Source organism: Zalophus californianus, chromosome 14 (genome assembly GCF_009762305.2).
Source record: "Zalophus californianus isolate mZalCal1 chromosome 14, mZalCal1.pri.v2, whole genome shotgun sequence".
NCBI lineage: Eukaryota > Metazoa > Chordata > Mammalia > Carnivora > Otariidae > Zalophus > Zalophus californianus.
In genome coordinates this window covers 30,239,042-30,263,975 of record NC_045608.1, presented here as the reverse complement: position 1 = coordinate 30,263,975, position 24,934 = coordinate 30,239,042, and the positions used below count along the sequence as shown (strand labels likewise).

At 40.9% G+C, this 24,934-nt stretch overlaps 1 protein-coding gene across 1 annotated transcript in view; it reads left to right on the top strand.

Annotated features, from left to right (window-relative positions):
• Positions 1 to 24,934, top strand: part of LDLRAD4 (low density lipoprotein receptor class A domain containing 4) — a 447,499-nt gene that overhangs the window by 217,005 nt on the left and 205,560 nt on the right. Inside the window, 1 exon segment of the mRNA XM_027577445.2 lies at positions 4,134 to 4,274. The gene's annotated coding sequence lies outside the window, so the exon portion shown is untranslated.

The following is a 24,934-nucleotide window of genomic DNA, read 5'->3' as shown; positions in this document are numbered from 1 at the left end:
TAAGAGTATATAAAGTGATTCCAAAGTCTGTTGGCTGATTCTGGAAATTTTTTTGTAAGAAACGGAGAGTTATGGCAGAAAGGAATGCCATTTTCTTCATTTATTTTTTATTTTTTATTTTTTTAAAAGATTTTATTTATTCATTTGACAGAGAGAGACACACACACACACACACACCGAGAGAGGGAACACAAGCAGGGGGAATGGGAGAGGGAGAAGCAGGCTTCCCGCCGAGCAAGGAGCCCGATGTGGGGCTCGATCCCAGGACCCTGGAATCATGACCTGAGCCGAAGGCAAACGCTTAACAACTGAGCCACCCAGGCACCCCAACCATTTTCTTCATTTAAAAAGTCCCAACTTTAAGGAAGAGGAATTTTTTAAGTATTACAGATTTTTAGATTATGTCTGTAGCTCCTGAAGGAAAAATTAAGTTCCCAAGTTGTTCCTTCTGTAGTCCATTCCAGTATTACACGTCTGAAGTCACCATGCATTTGTAGCCAAAATATTTCCAATGTTTAAACAATCTTTGATTTTTTAACTTCAGGCTTGGCAGAAATACTCAACAAGTTCCACAAAGAGTGGATGAAATATAGTAAGAAAACATTTTTTTATTCTTCTATCTTCTTTCTCTCACTTGAGTTTTATTTCACTGAGGATGTTTTCTGCCTTTAGTGGGTCAAAATGTAGTTTGGGGGTCACACCTGTGGTCCCAAAGCTTCTGAAATACCCTATTGGCAGTAGAGAGTTGTTAACAACTGGGTCTGAATGTCCAGGAATCATCAAAATATCTGCCTATTTTAAGAAAGAAGTTTTTAGTAAGTTAGCAAATACCAACTAAACATTCTAATAAAATACTTTTAGCTAAAAAGGGCTTAATATAAGTAAGTTATCTAATTCTCACTAGGCAGTGGTTCCTCATCCTCGCTGCCCATCAGAGTCATTCTAAGGATCTCTAGTATAACCACTGCCCTGGTTGCACCTTGGACCATTGAGAGCAGTTGGTAGGCTGGGACTCAGGCATCAGAAATGTTGAAAGATGCCCAGGTGATTCCAGTACACAGCTAAGGTTAGAGCCTCTCATCTAGGGTTCTTAGTTTGTTTCAAATATCACAATAACTTGGTTATTAGAGGACTACTCACTAATGTCTGAACATACTGGGCTTTTGGATAGCAAAGTATGGTGGAGATGGCCTTGTAAGTCAGGATCCAGTTGAAAGCTTGCCTCTCGCTGGAATGAGCACTGGGTGTTATATGCAACTGATGAATCACTAAATTCTATCTCTGAAACTAATAATACACTATATGTTAATTAAGTTGAATTTAAATTAAAAAAAAAAAGAAAGCCTGCCTCTGTCTGGTACCAGTTATGTTACCTTAGACAGATGTTTTACTCTGCAGTTTCATTCCAGCTTTAGCATTAATATTTAACACTTAATAGCATTACAGCAATTTTCTAGTATTTTCTATATCACATCCAGAGGTCAATGGATTCAAAACTTCAATCTAGTTGTTTTGATTCAAGTGGCCATGTATTAGAAGGACCTTTAGTTTGATATTTAGCTAATGACTTACCATTGAGAAGATTGAGATTTTTTGAATTTGAGATTCTATGGGTTGATATTGATGTTTGCAATTATCTAAGAAGTAGGAGTTTTCTAAGCAAATCAGTAGCAAAAGCCTTGTTAATGCATCCTGAGTAATGTTAAGCCTACTTAAAAAAATAAACTGTTTTGAGAACCTTGTTACATATGTGGGCATCCTCATTACAAATGAACCTTACACATTCATGAAACAGACTTGGAAAATGAGAGGCAGCTCTGGAGAGAGCCTGAGGCCAGAGCTGGTAGATTTGGACACACATCTGGATTTTGCAATTTATTAGGAGTTTAATTATGGGCAAGTCACTTAATCTCTGAGTCTTAATTTCCTCATCTCTGAAATGGGAGTAATACCTACCCTAATTATTTCACAGAGTTCTTATGAGGCTTAGATTAGATCATTCATTTATTCAACAAATACGTGATTCATTGAGTGCCAAACTTGCTAGGCAGCACTCTAGATGTGAAGGATATAAAGAAGGAAAGTATGTCTTTGGAAAGAGAAAATATATTGGTCACTTCTCACATTATTAAAAAAAAATTCATGTTGTAAGCCCTTTGAAGAGGGATGCTCTTTCATCTCTGTGTTTCCATGTCTTAATACCTGGCACATAACAGAGAAGGGGCTAAAATATTGATTATAAAAATGAATGAATCACATAATTCATTTCCTTGAAAACATTTTGTTCTCTGGACTGGGTCTCCCTTGAACAAGTTGAAATGAGTCAAGTGTGGGGGTGGTTTCGTGTTCTTGCTGGTTTAAAGTTCCACACAAACGGGAATGTGGTAGTCTAACCTGAGATCCTTTCAAACCACAGCAATGGCTAATCTTTTAGTTGGAGTTTAGTTCAGTTTAGGTTAATATTCCCTTTATTCCAATTACCATTTCAGCAGCATCAGCCTATTTTTGGCTAATGTCCTTTTCATGTTTGGTATTAATCTGAAATCTAGTATTTCTTTTCGAAAGAAAGATAAATTCTTTTCTTGACATCCCTTTTTTCCATTAAGTTAAAAAAAGTCACTTCATAAATATGATTTCAAACAGCTGTATTTTAATATTTCTACCTTATGGGAAGAGCATTTGGCATCAGCAGTGTTCCTACCACATGGCCTGGATCACATTTAGCACACAGATTTTTTAACCTGGACACTGTGGCCAGTGATGAACTTGTAGATGTGCATTTGGGCTATGTTCACATGCTATTCTAAACTAGGTCAGGGGGTGGGCTGGTATCTTCTAGACTCTTTCAGGAAAATGTGAACAAATGGAGAACTGTAATATCCCTTTCATACTGGGTCACAGAAATACTTTGAGGGTTTAAGTTCTTTGTCTCCTTGCAACAGGTAAAAGGGTTATTCTCTTTGCAACCCCGTTTGTTGGTAGGATAGCTGGAGGAGGCCTTGGTGTGCTGATGCCCAATCTTCTATTTGAATAATGGAATTTTAGAATTGAAAGGACCTTGGATTTGATGCAGGCCTGCCACCCATATTCGAGACAGACAAAATAGAGGAGAAATGAGGAGGCTGTGATAGGCAGCATCAGCAGGGGTCTGGAATGCTTTTCTTGAGATTTGGTTTTCTACCCACAGATTTGTACATCCAGTGTGAGTTCTGCCAGCTTTTGTGGGTGCACCTAGGAGAAAGCTCACAGTCAGAATGCAAAGTGATATTCAATGTAGGATAGACATAGATGTTTATGTGCCCATGTGTATATAATTGTGTAATTTCCTTTATCCTTCAATGCTTACGTTGATAGTAATGTTTAAGTTTGCAAATTTATTTCAACGTCTTACAAAAGTAAATTCCATTTTCATATATTGATTTGCAGAGATTTCAGGGATTCCATGTTCAGTGTTCCTACAGAGATTTGGGCTGGGCTTCATCATATTCTTTAAGTTACTCACATGGCCCTTGGCATGGATGCTTCTCAGGTAGCAGAAAGCACATATTATTTTCCTATGTTTTATATTATAAAGTCAGTGCTACCCCTGCCTGCTATTAAAATTGGTTTTTCTTAGGCATAAGATGAATGAATACCAGAGAGGTTAAATATTTTGCCCAGAGCTTCACAACATCCAGTGACAAATTGGAAATAAAATATATGAGCCTCCTTTTGTTAAGCTTGAGCTCTCGAGTTCTGCTGGACCCCCAGCTGCTGCTTCTAAGACTCCCTACATTCTTGGAGGCTTGGAAAACTGCCACAGATGTTTTCATGCAAAATAAGAACCCCATATCTATGACTTTTGCTGGGCAGGTCGCGGAAAGAGAGCACCTGTGTTACTCATTTTTGGGTTAGAGATATGGGGTGAGTAATGTACTGCAGGCCCCAGAGTTCCCCTGGGTAGGACACCGTCTTGTGTATTTCATAGAATGAAGGTCCTTACCAAGATAGCCCTCTCTGAGTTCAGTTTTTTGGTGTCTACAGAAAGACTGATTTCCCAAACTATCAATGGCACACAAATGGGGAAGGAAAAAAAAATTGAAGAGCATCAAGCTTGCATTGACTACTTTATGCTCTATATTATACTTTTTCAGAGTGCAAATTCACCTGCACCAGCGGTAAATGCTTGTATCTTGGTTCACTGGTCTGTAACCAACAGAACGACTGTGGGGACAATAGTGATGAAGAAAATTGTCTCCTGGTGACTGAACATCCACCTCCTGGCATCTTCAACTGTAAGTACCTCCTACTTACCTTGGTATCATTAAGTTGGATTCTGTTTTTGAAATGGTTAGGAAGTGGGGTCATAGGGAAATGGAAAGGATGTTGATTTTTGGTTAAGAAAAGAGATTTTGTACTTTCATAAAGGGAATGTTTGTTTGTTTTTTTCTTTCAGTATAGAAATACGGTGTGTCTAAAGGTGGAAAATTCATTCTACTTTCAGAGATGGCCAGTGGTGCTGTGTGTTGGGATAGGCTTTGGCTACTTATCTTAGAAACACTAAGTGGATTATAAGAAATAATGTATTGGTTTAGTATTCATGTCAGTTTTGTAGAAAGTTTTTATGGTAATTTAAAATAATAATTTAAAAATAGTTTTAAAGAAGCAAAGAAAGATATGTGGAGAGCTCATAATTGATCATGTAATTAAAATAAGAAAATAGAAGAATTTATGTGGGACTTGAAAAAAGGTTCTGATTATGTGTTTTTCTGTTTGGTACTACTTGGAAAACAAGTTAAGTAAGGTGTTTACATGTGTGAATCCCAAGGCTGAGGCTTTGAGCATTTCTTGAACTTGAAAAGGTGAAATCAGAGTTTGAAGTTCATCAATGTTTTGATCTCATGGTTTTTATGAAGAGGAAGGAGTAAGAAGTCAGCTTTGAAACACTGCTGAACTTCTCTTAGGAAACTTGTTTTCTCAAGCTTAGTGAAGTGGGTTAAGGATGAGAATGTCTTTGCAATAACACGTGCAGGAGGAGTGTTTGCTCCTCTTCTTGGGGTCCTACTGAAATCATTTGATGGAATTCAGCTTCTTGCTCCAGTTTTACTGACATTATTTTGAAAAGTTATATTTGTTTTTTATTTACAGATTTAAAATTTTTGTTATGGCTATCAGACTGCATAAATACTCATACTGTAATGTGAAATGGGAGGAGATTTTTTAAAAAGAATGGTTTTCTCTATTCTTGCTTTATTTTTATATTGAAGGCAAACTCAGAAAATGACCATGCCTAGTGAGTTTTAAGCCTGTTATTTATGCTTGCTAAATTCAAGAATCTAATAGTGCAATAGTTCTTTTCAAGTTTTTCTGTTGTGTCAGTTTGCATTTTCTTATATTGCATGTCCTTAGAGTCCCATCTCTATACTTTGAGAAGAAAATTTAAGGTTAGGAGTGTACTTTCTTGGTGTTTGGTCCTTGTGTTTCCTGTGGTGATGTTTTTAAAGCCACATCTTGGTTGGGGAGAGCAGAATGCCTTTGACTTCCCAGAATCAATAATTGAGTAGCTTTATGGTCATCAATACTGTAATTTGCATAATGCTGTTTGCCTGGACAAGGGAAAGGATCCCCACGGTGAATTGTCCTACTCTGCGTCTGCCTGTTGGGTTGGGATCCTGGCCACAGCACTCACCTAATAATGGGGCAGCTCTATGACCTCATCTGCAAAATGGAGCATGAGAATGAGTATTGTGAGGATTAAGTGGGAGGGTCATAAAGCACTTAGAATCTTGCTAGTACTAAGCACTTGATGTAGGTCAACTAGACTCAAGCCAGTGGGTCTTAGAAGGAAAAGAACAATGTAAAGGCAATATTTTGTTTCTCTAGACTTGAATAACAGCAAACCTATTATGTGATAAACTGTGCAGAGAATATTACAATTGTGTGGTACTTTCACTGGATTGGATAGTTTTGTGTGAAAAGCAGGCAGACCAAACCTTTGGCCCTCTAACCTGCAGCACTTTGCAGACTGTTTCTCTGTATCTTGAAGGTTCTTCTCCTTCACTTTAGGATAGTTCAACTGCAGTCCTCTTATTGTATTGAACCCTCTTCCCTTCCATTCCCTTCCCTTCCTCCCACCTTTCTCCCTTTCTCATGAGTAGCGCTTTCTGGTTTTTAAAGCCTATTTCCAGATATCTTTTTCATTCATTTTTAACAATATGAATGCTTTAATTTTGCTTAAAGCTAGGTGAAGGAGTTACATCTATAAATGTCTCAACATTGCCCAGGCAACTACAAAAGTTTATCCTAATAGGAGCCTTAAGATCCTGTTGGCAAACTGTTGGTTCCTGCTGTTCAGATATAACTAAAACTTGTGTCCTTATAGCTAAAATGAGAGATTAAGACAAAAGCCAGGAGACATAAGAACAAAGGTTAGGACTATGGCTGTGCCTTCAAGTAGACTTGGGTTCAAGTTCCAGCTTAAGGAAGTGACTAAACCCCTTTAAGACTTAGTTTTCATATTTGTGAAATGGGAATAGTTCTCTGCCATATAAGGTTACTATGGGAATTTAAGTGAAATAATATACATGAAAAGCATAGTCTACATAATTGCATCATTGCTATCATCATCCCTACTCATTGTGTGGCCATTTCTTGGGGAGTTGGACCCCCATGGCTTCTATCCTCTGTCTCTAATGCCAGGGTCACTCTTCATATGTAACAGGATTTTTCAGGTGTCCAAAAGTGAGTTCATCTTTACAGATTCTAGATGTTTCCTATCTACTTGTCCCCTGCTCAGCTGAAGGCAGCTTGCTCTGATCTGGCTGGCAGCCCCCCGTACTCCTTTCCCCCAGTTCTTCACAGGCACCAGAGGGAAGCTGGGTTCCCTTGTCACATTGGGACACTTGCTCTGAGTTTGTTGTCGCTGGTGTGTTCTTTGTTGTCAGGAGTCTTTGGGGTAAGGTTGTAGCTTCCCTGCTCTTTGTTGATGACAGAAGATGATCTAATATTGAATGAATATATTTTTTCCCCATACCCTACTGGGCAAGAATATAGAATTAACAAAGGATATGTTACTTCCTGTTAATAGCTGAATAATGAGGCTTAGAGGCTCTCCATTTGAAATTGGGATTTATTTATTTGTTATATTATGTTAATCATCATACATTACATCATTAGTTTTTGATGTAGTGTTCCATGATTCATTGTTGGCATATAACACCCAGTGCTCCATGCAGTATGTGCCCTCTTTAATACCCATCACCAGGCTAACCCATCCCGCCACCCCCCTCCCCTCTAGAACCCTCAGTTTGTTTCTCAGAGTCCATAGTCTCTCATGGTTTGTCTCCCCCTTCGATTTGGGGGGGGTGAAATTGGGTTTTACTAGACCTACCAATGCATTTTCTCCAGCCGATGGACAGTATGCCCTTCACAGAATACTAACTCTGATGATGAGGCTCTCCTTCCTCTCTGCCTTGAGAACTTCAAGTTCTACAGGAATTCTTGTCTATAAAATGTCACACTCCAGAAAAACACATAGTGCTTCCTCCTTGTTCCCGTTTAAGAACAGGATTCATTTATTTGATCTGCTTTGTTCCCACCTGTAGGGAACATTCAGTGTTCTGCTATTTGATTGTGCTTATGGTAAAGCAAACTGGAATCTTCCGGATTTCCAGATGAGCTAGAATCAGTTTTCTGCCTATGTTATTGGCTGTGAGCATGCACCATGGGTCAGATGTTTTGGTCATCTGTCTCTCATTTGATACTTACTAAAATTTAGCATGGATTAAAGTTAGAAAGAAAATGTTACTGTCATTTGTGAAGTCAGGAATGCTAATAATAATGGAGGCACTTACAGTACTTATAAGTAGCTTTTCCCTTCAAAAATGTTTTGGAACCTAAACTGAGTGGTTTTACCTGCTTATCTACTTCTACTAACTATGGTTAGGCCATCCATTGACTGAGGCTGGTTTATTTTCCTGTTAGTCTCAAAGGGTTTGCATAGATGTGGAGGACTAGGCTGGTGTTGGTTGTTTCACACGGAAAGAATTTTGCTGGATGCACTTTTTTTACAGAAGAGGAAAAATGCTATCAGCCTAAATTGCCAGTGTTTCTCATGTCTTTACTCTTGGCTGCTCCATCAAAATATTGTACTCCTGAGCTACTAAAGAGACAAATTATACAAATAAAATGATTTATTATATAGAAAAATAAAATTATTTTTATACAAATTATTATATTTACAAATAAAATTATTAAGTGCCTTCTTTGATCATTGTACCAAGAACTGTGTGGGATGAAGAAAAACATAGATCCTTTTACCGAGGTGCTAGTCAAGTTGGGGAACTGGAAGATAAATATGAACACAGGGTAGTGAGAGCTAAGCAGTTCTAGTATTTTGTGGTTCAGTAGTTTAGAGAGAATTATTTTGGGTGGACTAGTAGTCATGGTGGCTTTCTGGAGGAGGTGTGCAGGGAGGTGTGGAGAGAGATGGAGTGTCAGAGCCAAGAATAGCACGATCATGGGGAGAAGGAGGGGTAGCAGGTAGCCTGAGATAGGGCTGGAAAAGTGGGTTGTGGCCCATAGAGAAAAGCCAGTAAGTCATGCTACACTTTTTGCCCATCTGTAACAAGAGATGGATTGCTTGTGGGTCTGCTGTAAATGTGTAGCGGAGACCTGCACAGCTCACCTGTCACCCTGGGTGGTGCTGGCATTGCTGCTCCCAGACTTCCAGTGAACTCTGCCTCACCATTCCTACAGGCTGAGTATTTCCTGTTACATTGCATTTTCAAAGTCCCTGTGCCACATCTTGGTTGGGGAGAGCAGAGTTCTTTTGACTTCCCAGAAGCAATAATTGAGTAGCCTTGGAAAGAGCCATGTACTTTGGAAATACTGGCAAGAACAAACCTTCCTTAAGCAATCACAGCTAAGGAATTCATGCCACTAGACCTTGAGTAAGCTCAAAGTTGAAATGAAGCCAGCAGTTAATCAGAACAACTTTCACTTTCAGCTTCAGTGGAATTTCCAATTAACTGAGGGGATCTGATTCAGGGAAAGTGGGAGTAGAAAAGCTCCCATCTCAACTGGAGGGGGAAGTTGCTTCTTTCTCTATAGGTGGTCTCATAAAACTGAACCTCAAAATCCAACGAACTAAAGATGAATAAAGTGTACCCAATTAAGCCAGGATTTTAACTTTAGGACTTTTTAAGAAAGAATTTTTTTTTTGGCCCAAGGCTATTTAAGGTAGTAATAACCAAATAAAATAAAATTCAACATAGTAAAATCTGAGTTGAGTGTCTTTCTTCCCAAACCAGCTCTTCTCACAGTCCTCTTTTTTTCCCCCTGCAAAGGGACTGACACCTGGGCTAAAGTCACCCTTAGGCGCTGAGCTATACTACCCTGTACTTCACCTTTGACTGTCAACTCCCCACCTTCCAAGTATGTTTGTTTGTTCGTTCGTTCATTCATTCAGTTTTATTAAGATGGAATTGACATACAGCACTGTGTAAATTTAAGGTATACAGCATAAGGACCTGCCATACATATATTGTGAAAGTTTAGTTAACACCGGGTATTTTATATTTGGGACAAGGCTCATAACCATGAGGAAAACTTATCCACAACCAGGCTTCCCAAAGACCTTTTTTGTACTGTAACTATTTCAGTTAAAAATTAACAGTCACTACTGTCATCAAATATCCTGTCAGAGTTCATATTTCTTCAGTTGTCTTATAAATGTGTATGTTGTTTTGTTCTCTTTACAGTTTGTTTGAACCAGTATCCAAAGAGGTTCCAAATATTTCTCCAAGAGGGATTGATATGCCCCTTAAGAATTTTTTACTCTAGAGTATACCCCCCCTAACTTCTTGTAAATTTTGGCAGAAGGGTCTGGGTTGTTTCTTCTGTAGGGTTTCCATACTCAGGCTTTTGCTGACTACTTTCTCATCAAGTCACTATATGTGCTCCTCTGTGCCCTCTAATTCCTGTCAGTTGGTAGTTATATCTAGAGTTCGGGGAGATTTAGGTTTGAATGTTGTGTGTGTGAAGTAGCTTTATTGGAGCCATTGTCTTCCATCCAGAGGCCCCCTGTCTGATTGTCTCTCTGTTGTGTGATTATTTTTTTAAAATTTTTATTGTTATGTTAATCACCGTACATTACATCATTAGTTTTTGATGTAGTGTTCCATGATTCATTGTGCATAACACCCAGTGCTCCACGCAGAACGTGCCCTCTTTAATACCCATCACCAGGCTAACCCATCCCCCCACCCCTCCCCTCTAGAAACTTCAGTTTGTTTTTCAGAGTCCATTGTCTCTCATGGTTCATCTCCCCCTCCGACCTAACTCCCCTTCATTCTTCCCCTCCTGCTATCTTTTTTTTTTCTTAACATATACTGAATTATTTGTTTCAGAAGTACAGATCTGTGATTCAACAGTCTTGCACAATTCACAGCGCTCACCGTAGCACATACCCTCCCCAATGTCTATCACCCAGCCACCCCAACCCTCCCACCTCCCACCACTCCAGCAACCCTCACTTTGTTTCCTGAGGTTAAAAATTCCTCATATCAGCGAGGTCATATGATACATGTCTTTCTCTGATTGACTTATTTCACTCAGCATAACACCCTCCAGTTCCAGCCATGTCGTTGCAAATGGCAAGATCTCATTCCTTTTGATGGCTGCATAATATTCCATTGTGTAAATATACCACCTCTTCTTTATCCATTCATCTGTCGATGGACATCTTGGCTCTTTCCACAGTTTGGCTATTGTGGACATTGCTGCTATAAACATCGGAGTGCACGTAGCCCTTCGGATCCCTACATTTGTATCTTTGGGGTAAATACCCAGTAGTGCAATTGCTGGGTCGTGTGGTAGCTCTGTTTTCAACTTTTTGAGGAACCTCCATACTGTTTTCCAGAGTGGCTGCACCAGCTTGCATTCCTGCCAACAGTGTAGGAGGGTTCCTCTTTCTCCGCATCCCTGCCAACATCTGTCGTTTCCTAACTTGTTAATTTTAGCCTTTCTGACTGGTGTGAGGTGGTATCTCATGGAGGTTTTGATTTGGATTTCCCTGATGCCGAGTGATGTTGAGCACTTTTTCATGTGTCTGTTGGCCATTTGGATGTCTTCTTTGGAAAAATGTCTGTTCATGTCTTCTGCCCATTTCTTCATTGGATCATTTGTTCTTTGGGTGTTGAGTTTGATAAGTTCTTTATAGATTATGGATACTAGCCCTTTATCTGATATGTCATTTGCAAATATTTTCTCCCATTCTGTTGGTTGTCTTTTGGTTTTGTGGACTGTTTCTTTTGCTCTGCAAAAGCTTTTTATCTTGATGAAATCCCAATAGTTCATTGTTGCCCTTGCTTCCCTGGCCTTGGGCGATGTTTCTAGGAAGAAGTTGCTGCGGCTGAGGTCGAAGAGGTTCCCGCCTGTGTTCTCCCTTAGGATTCTGATGGACTGCTGTCTCACATTTAGGTCTTTCAACCATTTGGAGTCTATTTTTGTGTGTGGTGTAAGGAAATGGTCCAGTTTCATTCTTCTGAATGTGGCTGTCCAATTTTCCCAACACCATTTGTTGAAGAGACTGTCTTTTTTCCACTGGACATTCTTTCCTGCTTTGTCAAAGATGAGTTGGACATAGAGTTGAGGGTCCATTACTGGGCTCTCTATTCTGTTCCATTGATCTATGTGTCTGTTTTTGTGCCAGTACCATACTGTCTTGATGATGACAGCTTTGTAATAGACCTGGAAATCCGGAATTGTGATGCTGCCAGCTTTGCTTTTCTTTTTCAATATTCCTCTGGCTATTCGGGGTCTCTTCTGGTTCCATACAAATTTTAGGATTATTTGTTCCATTTCTTTGAAAAAAGTGGATGGTATTTTGATGGGGATTGCTTTGAATGTGTAGATTGCTCTAGGTAGCATTGACATCTTCACAATGTTTGTTCTTCCAATCCATGAGCATGGAACGTTTTTCCATTTCTTTGTGTCTTCCTCAATTTCTTTCATGAGTATTTTATAGTTTTCTGAGTACAGATCCTTAGCCTCTTTGGTTAGATTTATTCCTAGGTATCTTATGGTTTTGAGTGCAATTGTAAATGGGATCGACTCCTTGATTTGTCTCTCTTCTGTCTTGTTGCTGGTGTATAGGAATGCCACTGATTTCTGTGCATTGATTTTATATCCTGCTACTTTACTGAATTCCTGTATGAGTTCTAGCAGTTTTGGGGTGGAGTCTTTTGGGTTTTCCACATACAGTATCATATCATCTGCAAAGAGTGAGAGTTTGACTTCCTCTTTGCCGATTTGGATGCCTTTGATTTCTTTTTGTTGTCTGATTGCTGTGACTAGGACTTCTAATACTATGTTGAATAGCAGTGGTGAGAGTGGACATCCCTGCCGCGTTCCTGACCTTAGGGGAAAAGCTCTCAGCTTTTCCCCATTGAGAATGATATTCGCTGTAGGTTTTTCATTGATGGCTTTTATGATATTGAGGTATGTACCCTCTATCCCTATACTCTGAAGATTTTTGATCAAGAAAGGATGCTGTGCTTTGTCAAATGCTTTTTCTGCATCTATTGAGAGGATCATATGACTCTTGTTCTTTCTTTTGTTAACGTATTGTATCACGTTGATTGATTTGCGGATGTTGAACCAGCCTTGCAGCCCAGGGATAAATCCCACTTGGTCGTGGTGAATAATCCTTTTAATGTACTGTTGGATCCTATCAGCTAGTATTTTGGTGAGAATTTTTGCATCCATGTTCATCAAGGATATTGGTCTGTAATTCTCCTTTTAGATGGGGTCTTTGTCTGGTTTTGGGATCAAGGTAATGGTGGCCTCATAAAATGAGTTTGGAAGTTTTCCTTCCATTTCTATTTTTTGGAACAGTTTCAGGAGAATAGGTATTAATTCTTCTTTAAATGTTTGATAGAGTTCCCCTGGGAAGCCATCTGGCCCTGGGCTTTTGTTTGTTGGGAGATTTTTGATGACTGTTTCAATTTCCTTAGTGGTTATAGGTCTGTTCAAGTTTTCTATTTCTTCGTGGTTCAATTTTGGTAGTTGATAATCTCTAGGAATGCACCCATTTCTTCCAGGTTATCTAATTTGCTGGCATAGAGTTACTCATAATATGTTCTTATAATTGTTTGTATTTCTTTGGTATTGGTTGTGATCTCTCCTCTTTCATTCATGATTTTGTTGATTTGGGTCATGTCTCTTTTCTTTTTGATAAGTCTGGCTAGGGGTTTATCAATCTTGTTAATTCTTTCAAAGAATCAGCTCCTAGTTTTGTTGATCTCTTCTACTGTTCTTTTGGTTTCTATTTCATTGATTTCTGCTCTGATCTTTATGATTTCTCTTCTCCTGCTGGGTTTAGGCTTTATTTGCTGTTCTTTCTCCAGCTCCTTGAGGTATAGAGTTAGGTTGTGTATTTGAGACCTTTCTTGTTTCTTGAGAAAGTCTTGTATTACTATATATTTTCCTCGTAGGACTGCCTTTGCTGTATCCCAAAGATTTTGAACATTTGTGTTTTCATTTTCATTGGTTTCCATGAATTTTTTTAATTCTTCTTTAATTTCCTGGTTGACCCATTCATTCTTTAGTAGGATGCTCTTTAGCCTCCATATATTTGAGTTCTTTCCAACTTTCCTCTTGTGATTGAGTTCTAGTTTCAAAGCACTGTGGTCTGAAAATATGCAAGGAATGATCCCAATCTTTTGGTATCGGTTGAGACCTGATTTGTGACCTAGGATGTGATCAAATTTGGAGAATGTTCCATGGGCACTAGAGAAGAATGTGTATTCCGTTGCTTTGGGATGGAATGTTCTGAATATATCTGTGAAGTCCATTTGGTCCAGTGTTTCATTTAAAGTCTTTATTTCCTTGTGGATCTTTTGCTTAGATGATCTTCCATTTTAGTCAGGGGGCTGTTAAAGTCCCCCACTATTATTGTCTTGTTGTCAATGTGTTTATTTGCTTTTGTTATTAATTGCCTTATATAATTGGCTGCTCCCATGTTAGGGGCATAGATATTTACAATTGTTAGATCTTCTTGTTGGATGGACCCTTTAAGTAAGATATAGTGTCCTTCTTCATCTCTTATTACAGTCTTTGTTTTAAAATCTAATTTGTCTGATATAAGGATTGGCACCCTAGCTTTCTTTTGGTGTCAATTAGCATGGTAAATGGTTTTCTACCCCTCACTTTCAATCTGGGGGTGTCTTTGGGTCTAAAATGAGTCTCTTGCAGACAGCATATGGATGGGTCTTGTTTTTTAATCCAATCTGATAGCCTGTGTCTTTTGATTGGAGCAGTTAGCCCATTTACCTTCAGGGTAACTATTGAAAGATATGAATTCAGTGCCATTGTGTTGCCTGTAAGGTGACTATGACTGTATATTGTCTGTGTTCCTTTCTGATCTATGCTGCTTTTAGGCTCTCTCTTTGATTAGAGGACCCCTTTCAATATTTCTTCTAGGGCTGGTTTTGTGTTTGCAAATTCCTTTAGTTTTTGTTTGTCCTGGAAGCTTTTTATCTCTCCTTCTATTTTCAATGACAGCCTAGCTGGATATAGTATTCTTGGCTGCATATTTTTCTCGTTTAGTGCTCTGAAGATATCATGCCAGTCCTTTCTGGCCTGCCAGGTCTCTGTGGATAGGTCTGTTGCCAATCTGTTTCTACCATTGTAGGTTACATATCTCTTCTCCCGAGCTGCTTTCAGGATTTTCTCTTTGTCTCTGAGACTCGTAAGTTTTACTATTAGATGTCGGGGTGTTGACCTATTTTTACTGATTTTGAAAGGGGTTCTCTGTGCTTCCTGGATTTTGATGCCTGTTTCCTTCCCCACATTAGGTTAGTTCTCTGCTATAATTTGCTCCAATATACCTTCTGCCCCTCTTTCTCTTTCTTCTTCTTCTGGGATCCCAATTATTCTAATGTTGTTTTGTCTTATCCTATCGATTATTTCTCGAATTCTGCCCTCGTGATCCTGCAGTTGTTTCTCTCTCTTTTTCTCAGCCTCTTTATTTTCCATCATTTGGTCTTCTATATTGCTGATTCTCTCTTCTGCCTCATTTATCCTAGCAGTTAGTGCCCCCATTTTTTATTGCACCTCATTAATAGCCTTTTTGATTTCGACTTGGTTAGGTTTTAGTTCTTTTATTTCTCCAGAAAGGGTTTCTCTAATAACTTCCACGCTTTTTTCAAGCCCAGCTAGTATCTTTCAAGTCATGATTCTGAACTCTATGTCCGACATCGTACTAATGTCCGTATTGAGTAGGTCCCTGGCAGAGAGTAGTACCTCTTGTCCTTTTTGTTGAGATGATTTTTTTTTGTCTTGTCATTTTGTCCAGAGGAGAATAGATGAATGAGAGAACAAAATGCTAACAGGTTAACGACGTCCCCAGCAAATATACTCTATACAAATCAGAAAAGACCTGAAACCAGGGGAATAGAAAGGGAAAGAAAGAGAAAAAAAAGAAAAAGCAAAAGATAAAAACAAACAAAAACAGAATATGATCAGATATGATCAGGCTAGTGCATAGATCAGTGCCACACACTAGATTTTGGGTGTATTTTGGTCTGTTAGAAGAAAGTGCCTCCTAAAATTTTAAAGGAAGAAAGACTTATATATGTACAAAATAAGGGTTGATACAATGAAGGGATGGAAGATGACTGTAAAGATGAAAATTATAAAAGATTTTATAAACGGAATGGATAAGATAAGTTGTTTGAACGAAGAAAGAAGATAAAAAAAAAAAGAAAAGAAGAAAAATGGGAGAAACTGTGATCAGGCAGGAGACTAGAACAAAGCCATACACCAGTGATTTAGGGTATATTTTGATCTGTTAGAAGAAAGTGTATATCAAAATTTTAAAGAGAGAAGAACTTATATATATATGCCAAAAATAAGGGTAACTACTATGAAGGGATAAAATATGACTCTGAAAATGAAAAATAAAAAATGTTTTTTTAAAAAAGGGATTGAGAAGATGTTGTTTGAAAAAGGGAAAAAGAAAAATTCAAAAAAAAAAACCCAAAAAACAGTTAACACAAAGATACAAATGTAGGGACCCGAAGGGGTACGTGCACCCCAATGTTTATAGCAGCAATGTCCACAATAGCCAAACTGTGGAAAGAGCCAAGATGTCCATCGAGAGATGAATGGATAAAGAAGAGGTGGTATATATACACAATGGAATATTATGCAGCCATCAAAAGGAATGAGATCTTGCCATTTGCAACGACGTGGATGGAACTGGAGGGTGTTATGCTGAGTGAACTAAGTCAATCAGAGAAAGACATGTATCATATGACCTCACTGATATGAGGAATTCTTAATCTCAGGAAACAAACTGAATGTTACTGGAGTGGTTGGGGGTGGGAGGGATGGGGTGGCTGGGTGATAGACATTGGGGAGGGTATGTGCTACGGTGAGCACTGTGAATTGTGCAAGACTGTTGAATCACAGATCTGTACTTCTGAAACAAATAATGCAACATATTTTAAGAAAAAAGAAAAAGAAGAAGATAACAGGAGAGGAAGAATGAAGGGGAGTAAGTCAGAGGGGGAGAGGAACCATGAGAGATGATGGACTCTGAAAAACAAACTGAGGGTTCTAGAGGGGAGGAGGGTAGGGGGATGGGTTAGCCTGGTGATGGGTATTAAAGAGGGCACATTCTGCATGGAGCACTGGGTGTTATGAACAAACAATGAATCATGGAACACTACATCAAAAACTAATGATGTAATATATGGTGATTAACATAACAATAAAAAATTAAAAAAAACAGTTAAAAAATTAACTTTGAAAAACTAATGAATCATGGTAAAAAAGCCATGAATTCTATGTGCAGTATTCCCCTAGCGCTGGAGTTCTCCTGTTCTCCTTGATCGGTAAACTTGGTCTTGGCTTGCTGGCTGTTTGTGCTGATCTTCTGGGGCAGGGGCATGTTGCCGTGGTTCCCAAATGTCTTTGCTGGAGGCGGAATTGCCCCGCCCTTGCTGGGGCCGGGCTAAGCAAGCTGCTTGGGTTTGCTCTCAGGAGCTTTTGTTCCCTGCAAGCTCTCGGTACAGCTTTGGAGGACCAGGGTGAAAATGGTGGCCTCCCACTCTCTGCCCGGAGGAGCTGCGAACTTGGGGCCCCGCTCCTCAGTGCGCCCCCAGAGAAAAGCAATCACTCCCGTCTCCCCGGTCTCCGGCTGCACTCCGTGCTCACCTGGCCTGTGACCAAGCGTTTCTATCTCTGGCACCCAACCCCGTGTGGAGTCTCCAAATCCAGCAGATCCCTGCGGCGTGCTCCTGCGCCGCTCCTCCTGGGGGAGGAAGGGGAGTCTCCCCGGTTCTGCTGCTTGTTGGGTCCCTGCTGGAGGTGCAGTGGCCCAACTGGGCCGCGGATCACAGTTTATGGCAACCCCGAGCTGACAGCCCGCGCCTCGGCTCCGTCTCTGCAGCCGGCTTCCCCGCTCTGATACCTGGGAGCTCTGCTGCACTCAGGCACCCCCGTCTTTCTGTGTCCCTGAGGGTCCTGAGACCACACTGTGCGGCGAGGTTTTCACCTTCCCTTATCTGCTGGAGTGACGTCCCTCAGCGGAACCGACTTCTAAAAGTTCCGATTTTGTGCTCCGCGGCTCTATCACTTTCCAGAAGCGGCAGACGGAGGCCCCCTCCCCTGCCGTCTATCCTCCCGAATATTGCCTCGGATTCACTTCTCCGCCGGTCCTACCTTCCAGGCAGTGGTCGCTTCTCTGTTCAGAGAGTTGATGCTACTCTCTTCTTCGATCTCCTGTTGAGTTCGTAGGTGTTCAGAATGGTTTGATCCCTATTCAGCTGAATTCCTGAGACCAGAGGAAATCCAGATCTCCTACTTCTCCGCCATCTTGCTCCACCCCCTCTGTTGTGTGATTATTATTAGTCATGAGGGGTTGTAAAATAGTCATAACATAAGTCTATCCTTTTTTCTCCATTTATTAGTGGGGATGCTTCTATAAAGCGAAATTCTCCATGAACTATATGATTACCACGAAGTATGTATCATATAGGATCATTTTTCTTAATAATGAGAAAGTTCCCTATCACCCTTCATAGGTTACCAATGAGATTTTCTTTATCTGTCATTATGAACTGATGAATCAAAGCACATTTTTAAAAAGATTTTATTATTTATTTATTTATTTATTTATTTGAGAGAGAGAGAGCACAAGCTAGGGGAGGAGCAGAGGGAGAAGCAGACTCCCCTCAGGGAGAGGAGCAGAGGAAGAGGGAGAAGCAGACTCCCCACTGAGCAGGGAGCCCTACATGGGGCTCAATCCTGGGACTCCAGGATCATGACCTGAGTGAAGGCAGATGCTTAACCGACTGAGCCACCCAGGCACTCCTAAAGCACATTTGAGGTATATATGGAACCTTTTGGGAAACCCCCTCTGCTGCACTTGGTGACCGAACTCCCAGGTCTTATGCAGGATTCTAGATCCCTAGTGGCCTGTTTAAACAGGTGAAACTCCAGGAGTGGAGCGTCTGTCCAATTCCCCAGTGCCTAGGAGCCTCATGAGCTCACTCCCTCATGCCTGCTCCTTCACCTCACCCAGTTGACTCTTCCTCTATCTCCCTTGCACTCTGAGCTTCCTACAGCCCTGTGCCTCTGAGCCCACCACCTTCTGCTGTACCCAGTTTGCAGACCCCAGGGCTGTACTCTGCTCTCCTAAAGCCTGAGCATCTAAAGCTGAAGCAATGATTTTTCCCTCCACCCCAGACCAGTTTCTCATTTGGTGCCTTTTTGTTTTGGCCATCTGCCATTTATATCAAGTTGGTCACCCTTCCTCTGATCCCCTCCCTAAAGCCAGAAACAATTTCTCCTGCTTAGATCCCTTTAGCACTTGGTGTCCTTCCTGAGGTGCTGTTTGTTCTGCTTGATCATTATGTGTATACGAGTACGGTTCCCACTAGATATTACAGTCTTTGAGGGCAGGGGCTTTGCTTCTGTCTTTGGAATACTGATACTCCTAGCACAGCATGGACAGTACATATATATATACTTGAGAGTATACATATATACTTGAGAAGTATTTATTGTATTAAATTGAAAACCATTTATCCTTCCTCTGCTACTTCTCAGCATGCTGTAAGTATGACCTTCAGTGAACAGGGACTGTAAGGTTCTCTGTGGTAGCCCTGGTGCCCACAGTAGTGCATGGCATATACAGCATATGGTACATGGCATATATAGCATACGGTCTGTGGCATATAAAAACATATGGTAATGTGGCATATATCTAGCATATAGTATATGGCATATATAGTATATAATACATGGAATATATAGCATGTGGTTCATGGCTCTATGTATATGCTGAGTGAATGGATGAATGTGATTATTTTAGAAAACTCAGGTCTGACAAGAGGATGCAGAAATATTTCTGTTTGCATGGCCAAGTACCTTGCTAATGGAACTGAGGAGTTGAAAATATCTATACAATCTTGGCAGCCTGCGTGATAGGACACAGAAAGAGATGACAATGAGTCATTGTCTGTCATTACAATATATATTGGGTTACCATAACCACCCAAACTAACCAGAGTATAAGCCTACTTTAGTTTATTCTGTGACCAACAGTATGATAGACTTTTACTGCTTTTTGAGGTCAAGGTTTCCTAATACCGCAACCCTGGGAAGATCAATCTTTGGCTTCTGAATATCCGCATGCTTTATATGAAGGGCTGGTTCATGCCAAGCCCAGAAGAAATGTGAAATACTTCCTTCCAGGTCCTAAAGAAGTGTGAGTGCATGTGCCAGAGTGTGTGAGTGTGTGTGGTCCGTGCATACATGAGTGTGTGTAAGTATGTGAGTGTGTCTGTGTAGGCATGGTGTGTAGCTTCATTTACCTGATTAGTCCTACCACGGCAGGTCCTGATTTTATGCCAATGTATCCCTAGCATCCTGGGTTTCTTATTACTCCTGGAGAACATATTTTCCTGTAGACTCAATGTTTTAAACTGTGATTCGGATCCCAAACTAGCCCTACAATTTGTTTAAAATATAAAATATAATATCAGGTCCCGAGTTCCAATGCTGCAGTCACCACTTACTGACTATAGCTTTCAGCAAGTTGCTTAACCTCTATCTTGATTTTCAGCAAGTTGCTTAACCTTCCTATCTTGATTTTCTCATTCATAGAATGATGATCATAATATTGGTATTTCCTTCAAAGGGTTGTTCTGAGGATTTAATAAAATAGTTAGGTAAAGCAATTATAACAGTGCCTGGTACATAGTAAATGCTCAATAAATATTATTACATTTACAGCCCTGTTTCTCTGTTTGCTGTCTTTTAAAATTCATTTTGAAATAATTTTCAAAGAGAATAAAGTTATAAAATTTATCCTTTTTATCATTCTGTCTCTCTGTGTTAACATTTTCATTTTTTCTGAATCAGTTTATAGTAAGTTGGTCTCTTTACCTCAAAATACTTCAATGTGTATTAGGATCCTAAGAAAAAGAAAGACTCTCATAATCATAACATAGTTACCCAAACCCACAAAATGTAATGGTGACACAGTACTATTTTCCAATATATAGTTCACATTAAACTGTTGACAGTTGCCTCGGTCATGTTCAGCAGAAATACTGCTTGCGAGGAGGCTGCGCTGGGACACCTGTCAGATCCCTCCCACTCTTAATCTGTTCATCATCTCAAATGTTAAAGAACGGGAGTGTACACCAGGAGCTCACTGACCCTGGTTTTTTACCTGCTTCTGGTTCCCATGTAGTTCATCACCCCTTATTCAAAGATAAAGTATTAAAACACTGCTCCCTTTCTCTGATGACCAGTGCAGGGGGTGGGCTACAAAGAGTCTATCTGAAGGCCTGCAGCATCAGGGGTGGGGATAAGTTAGGCAGAGAGCTGATGTTACTGAGTGCCACGTGTTTACATGCATCATCTCATTTATCTCTCAAAACCATCCTAGAAAGTTTTCATAGGAAATAGTGCTCAGAGAGGTTGGATAATTTATTCAGACTCACACAGCTAGAATATGCTGCAGCTAGGAATCTGTGGTGAGGCTGTGGTTTTGTTTTTGTTTCTGGGTATTTTTTTTTCCATGATAATTTTTTGAACAAGGTAAGGATTTACTCATCAGTTTTTAAAGATTTAACACGCCCATAGAAGTGCGTGTTCCAAGAGCAATGATTTATATGACAATTTTTAATTGATATGTAGATGATAATCTTGATTTCGTCCTGGATTTTCAAATAGATTACAAAAACTTAACCCAGTAGTCCTAGTATGTCAGGGATCATTGGGTTTCCTCTACTAATTAATTAATTAAAACCTCCTTCAGTTCGCCCAGGCTGTGTACTATTTACATGACTTGGGGGAAACCCGTTTCCCTCCCTGTTTGACTTTCCCCATCAGGACGCTAAGTGTGACAACAGCTGCCTTGTGAACATGACAGATTGTGAGGCTCAAGCTTGGTGGGACCCAGTGAGCAGAGCAACTCTTTCTGCCATTACTCTTCCCTTTTCACCTGCTGTGAGCCCTAAGAGCCCTCCTTGGCCAGATGTGGGCTTGTGGCCCTAGACCCCTAATTTCCCTCCAGATCTTGTGTGTACACCGTGGCCCCTTCAGACCCTTTCAGCTGTCCCAGTGGACGGAGGCCCCTGCCAGTTTCCTGGGCCCTTAAGCAACTCAGTGGATTAGACTCTTGATATTGCTGACTACAGGGAGGGAGGACCAAGGGTCTTCCAGTGTCTTGTGTTGTCCTAGAGCATGGTGGGGTCCGGGTGGCTTGTGCTCTGAAGGTTCCGGTTGCTGAATTCCGGTTTACTTTGGTCAAGGCCAGTAGTAGAGGCCGCTTTCAGTGAATCAGGCTGTTCTACAGAGCAGTGTATATTTTTTGACAGGGCTCCCCACCCCTTTCTCAACTTAAAAAAAGAAAAAGAATGCATGACAAAACAATCATTGACTCTATGAAAATGATCCAAGACGGTATTTAAAACAAGGTGAGAAGGATATGCATCTGTTCAGCTGAGCGGGATCAGGTTGCAGGTTATCACTGGCAACATTCCACCTGGATGTGTTTTGTGGGGGAGGCCAGAGGAGCACCAGCAGGGAGCTCACCCTCCTTCACTGCCCCTCCCCCCGGGGTGGGGGGGAAGGGGGGGCTCTTCCCCCACCCTCCCCTTTGGTTTGCTGCCTTTGTTTCTCCAAGACAGTTTTCTGATCAATTAAAGTCTTGTAGGGTCTTGAAAGGCAATTCTGCCTTTTCAGATAAACAAAGGCAGAGAACAAATGGGAGGGAAAGTTTCAATAAACGTGAGGCATCATTTCCTCCTGCTGTGACACTAAATTTACGTGGATAAAAACAACCTCTTAGATTTACATTTTGATTCTGTTACTGCTTTCATGTGTGCAGGGCTGTCCCACTTCAGATGAAATTTATCCACTTCTTTAAATATTTAGTAGTCTAGCGTGGATGTTAATGAAAGTCTGGCGGTGCTATTTTGAGAATTGCAACAATGATAGTAATTTTCAGTGTCAGATTCCTGCTTCGCAAAGGGAGAGAGGGATGGGAGGAGGAGGAGGGAAAAATGGTTTCAGTTCTAATAGAGTTTGCCATCCGCTGGGCCGTGCCAGACAGATGGGTCATGAATACTGTCTAGACGCTCTCTGCCTGAGCGAAGCCCTGGTCTCTAAGGACACGCAATGAGACGCCGGCTTAAGTAACCGGGGAAAGTCAGGGCAAGCTCTCCTGTAATCAGATAGAAATCAATGTGGATCCTGGTTCCTGGGGGAGGCCAAGGGGTGGGAGGGGGGGCTAGATGTGGAGAGGGTGTTAAGAGAAACCGCCCTCTGTTACTGATCAATTTTAGTGCAAACTTGACTAATATTAGGCATTAGGGAGAGCGTGAAAGGCGAGTTGTAGTATGATAACACTATTGATTTAAACTGTACTCAGCCACAGAATGCAGAATGATTTAATTCAGACATGGTCCTTGGACGGCCAGAGAGCAGAAAAGGAGGATGACTTCTTGTATCATTAAAACAAGAACACAGACCATTGGGTGACCTGCATTAATTGTGTATATTGATGAGCAGGGTGCTGATCCAGTCAAGACTGTCCATTCTGACTGTTCATTTTCTAGGGTTTAGCCTCTTAATTAAGAAGGGTTTTAGAAACTCACATGGCTTGCTTTCGCTTCTGATGACTCTCTGAGAACTTTCCAAAGCTAGACCTCATCACAAGCAGCTGTGCTAATGGGGCTGTAGGAAATGAGATAAAAATCTCACAAGTGCCCTGCTTGGTTGTGCTCTAGTACATGGCTACTTTCCGATGGTCATTTTACTCCACATTCCCTCAGTGCCAGGAGTGGAGTTTACATGACATAAGTAGTGAGTTTCTGTTCACGAAAACTCACAATCTAAATGTTGTGTTGGTGGGGAAGGGGCTGTTGCTATCAGGATGAAATTATGGGGAAGGTGACGGGGACCACCAATAAGAAGAGCATGACTCCACTCAGCTGGAAAGGGCTTCATTGTTGGACTTGATGTGAGTAGTCATATGTTTGCCTTAGAAAACTTACCCACAAGGGTCTGCAGTAAACCTTGGAAGGGACCATCTTTGAGTAATTGCAAAAATACAGCTGAAATACAACCATCCTGTGACATGTCCTGGGCTGCAGAGATGGAGTTGACACCCCTCACCCCCTGAGGGTAAGGCCTCTGAATTAACCATCTGCGCTCATACCTCTTTCAGCCATGTCTCAACCAAGACATGGGCATCGGCTTTTAATTTGGAAAAAAAAACCCAGCAACATAAATTTAACAGTAATAATCTTTTTTGCTCCTTCATCCATTCTTATTATGTTCTAAGAGCAGAGGGAACAGTAGACAGTTTTTGCTTCTTCCTTCCCAGAAAGAAAAGGAAAATCAAAGAAAAATATTCTCTAAGTATACAATTGCTGGAGAGGAAAGCAAGAAATCCTGTGTTCCAGAGCTGTAGCCATAAGCAGTGAGCAAGTCTGTCCTTGTTCCAAAATGGCTCTTCTCAGAAATACTGCCGAGATTGCCCAGGAGGTTTGGTGGTCTTTCAGAAAGGCATCTTCTTTCCCCAAAACTTTTGCCTGCTGTGACCATCAGACTCTTATACTTATGGCATAAATTCGCCCACCCTTTAGATAACCTATAAAGAGTGTCCCATTGGTGGCAACAAGGCATAATGTTGGGAGAGTGATGTCAGCTCACGCTGACGGCCTTGGGTGTCTGGAAGGTGAACCACAACACTTGGCAGAACCCCAACACCTCTTGGTTCCATTCACTTACAATCAGAGAAACAAAACATGCATCTGCCTGTTTTAAAGACTCCAGAGATTTTGTGGGGTGACTTGTGGGCTCATGTATGTGCCTTGGCTAAGAGAATGTGGTATTGCTCCCCCTCTTTGAGAAAAGGCACCTGCCCTCATGTTGGCACACACCTATTATGGAAGGGTGCCTAGGTGTGTTGCCTCCGCATCTGTTTCTTTTTAGCAGGAGCTCTGGGCTTCTGTTATTTGATTTGATTCTAAAAAAGGGAAGAACAAAGAACTTGAGCTAAACCTCTGACCCTTTTCTCCCTAGATCTTGGGGGAGAAGACCAGGTATTGTTCCTGTAAGGTGCAGCAGTGGGGTTTGCTCACACTTGCAAGCCTCTCTAACCAGTCTGGGTTTGAAGCAGGCCGTAGGTTGAAGGCTGGTGGCAGCTCTCTGTGTCATGGGGGGGAGTGACTGAGCCAGGTAAGGACAATTATTTACCTCTGTGACGTGATTTAAGTCTGTGTCTATGACATGACATGGTTTTCCACAGAAGGGCAACCAAGGAAAATGTACTCCTCAGAGATACACTCTTCTTTCTGTTAGGTATGCTTAGAAGATAGAAACGTTGAGTGTTGTCTGTTCCATGGGAAGAGAGCTTGGCATG